The sequence below is a fragment of the Centropristis striata genome, chromosome 3 (genome assembly GCF_030273125.1).
Source record: "Centropristis striata isolate RG_2023a ecotype Rhode Island chromosome 3, C.striata_1.0, whole genome shotgun sequence".
NCBI lineage: Eukaryota > Metazoa > Chordata > Actinopteri > Perciformes > Serranidae > Centropristis > Centropristis striata.
Window position 1 is genome coordinate 45,138,724 of NC_081519.1, and position 2,500 is coordinate 45,141,223.

Below are 2,500 nucleotides of genomic sequence, written 5' to 3' on the forward strand. Positions count from 1 at the left end.
AGATAGCGTTTAGGGTAGCCTCTGCCACCAGGATGAATGTGTGTGTGAACGGGTGAATGAGTCAGTCTGTCGTGTAAAGAGCTTTGAGTGGTCGCAGAGAGACTAGAAAAGGGTTATATAAGGTCCATTTACCAAATAATAAACCAGAACCACGTAGACCAGGACTAATAACAGAGTGCAGGGCTAATAACCTGCCTCCTGTCAGACAGAATCCAGGGCTAAATACCTGGTGCCTGTCATACAGGGTCCAGGGCTAAATACCCGGTCTCTGTCAGACAGAGTCCAGGGCTATTAACCTGTATCCTGTCAGACAGAGTCCAGGGCCAATAACCTGTTGCCTGTCAGACAGGGTCCAGGGCCAATAACCTGTATCCTGTCAGACAGAGTCCAGGGTTAATAACCTGTTGCCTGACGGACAGGGTTCAGGGCTGATAGATCCCGTGATCTTGTTTTGCCGAGGATCTGCGCATGCGTGCTTCCCTCAGCTGACACCGAGCTGAGACTCTAACTTGATGATTTCTGGATGAAGTTTGTCTCTCAGCTGATGTCTGGAGACATTTAGAGACACTCAGAGACATTTAGAGACACCTGGAGACGCACCGGGGACCGGAGGCCGGCTAGCGGGGCTGTGAGGACCAGAACCAGCCGTTAGAGGAGGTTATTCTCTGCAGCAGCAGGTTCCTGTCTGCTGGTACCGTGAGTCTCATTAACTCATCAGCTTCTCTTCAGTCTCTGAGACTTTCTGTTAGTTTCATGTTTCTCATGATTCTCCCACAGAAAAAACCTTAAAAACGGTTAAATTTATAGGTTAAAGGTCGGCGAGGCTAAAGCTAATGCTAGCTAGCTAGCTAGCTGCTATATTTATAGTTATTAATCCTTGTAATTATAATAATAATCTATTTAGTGGTGGAAGAAGTATTCAGATCCTTTATTTACTGCAGTTAAAGTACTAATACACACTGTGAAATGACTCTACTACAGTAAAAGTACTAATACACACTGTGACATGACTCCACTACAGTAAAAGTACTAATACACACTGTGAAATGACTCCACTACAGTAAAAGTACTAATACACACTGTGAAATGACTCTACTACAGTAAAAGTACTAATACACACTGTGAAATGACTCTACTGCAGTAAAAGTACTAATACACACTGTGAAATGACTCCACTACAGTAAAAGTACTAATACACACTGTGACATGACTCCACTACAGTAAAAGTACTAATACACACTGTGAAATGACTCCACTACAGTAAAAGTACTAGTACACACTGTGAAATGACTCCACTACAGTAAAAGTACTAATACACACTGTGAAATGACTCCACTACAGTAAAAGTACTAATACACACTGTGGAATGACTCCACTACAGTAAAAGTACTAATACACACTGTGAAATGACTCCACTACAGTAAAAGTACTAATACACACTGTGAAATGACTCTACTGCAGTAAAAGTACTAATACACACTGTGAAATGACTCCACTACAGTAAAAGTACTAATACACACTGTGAAATGACTCTACTGCAGTAAAAGTACTAATACACACTGTGAAATGACTCCACTACAGTAAAAGTACTAATACACACTGTGGAATGACTCCACTACAGTAAAAGTACTAATACACACTGTGAAATGACTCCACTACAGTAAAAGTACTAATACACACTGTGAAATGACTCCACTACAGTAAAAGTACTAATACACACTGTGGAATGACTCCACTACAGTAAAAGTACTAATACACACTGTGAAATGACTCTACTGCAGTAAAAGTACTAATACACACTGTGAAATGACTCCACTACAGTAAAAGTACTAATACACACTGTGAAATGACTCTACTGCAGTAAAAGTACTAATACACACTGTGAAATGACTCCACTACAGTAAAAGTACTAATACACACTGTGAAATGACTCTACTGCAGTAAAAGTACTAATACACACTGTGAAATGACTCCACTACAGTAAAAGTACTAATACACACTGTGGAATGACTCCACTACAGTAAAAGTACTAATACACACTGTGAAATGACTCTACTACAGTAAAAGTACTAATACACACTGTGAAATGACTCTACTGCAGTAAAAGTACTAATACACACTGTGAAATGACTCCACTACAGTAAAAGTACTAATACACACTGTGACATGACTCCACTACAGTAAAAGTACTAATACACACTGTGAAATGACTCCACTACAGTAAAAGTACTAGTACACACTGTGAAATGACTCCACTACAGTAAAAGTACTAATACACACTGTGAAATGACTCCACTACAGTAAAAGTACTAATACACACTGTGGAATGACTCCACTACAGTAAAAGTACTAATACACACTGTGAAATGACTCCACTACAGTAAAAGTACTAATACACACTGTGAAATGACTCTACTGCAGTAAAAGTACTAATACACACTGTGAAATGACTCCACTACAGTAAAAGTACTAATACACACTGTGAAATGACTCTACTGCA

At 39.7% G+C, this 2,500-nt stretch overlaps 1 protein-coding gene across 1 annotated transcript in view; it reads left to right on the forward strand.

Annotated features, from left to right (window-relative positions):
- Positions 1-514: 514 nt before the first annotated feature.
- Positions 515-2,500, forward strand: part of dram2b (DNA-damage regulated autophagy modulator 2b) — a 15,032-nt gene continuing 13,046 nt past the window's right edge. The window contains exon 1 of the mRNA XM_059329200.1: positions 515-696. The gene's annotated coding sequence lies outside the window, so the exon portion shown is untranslated. The remainder of the gene's footprint in view (positions 697-2,500) is intronic.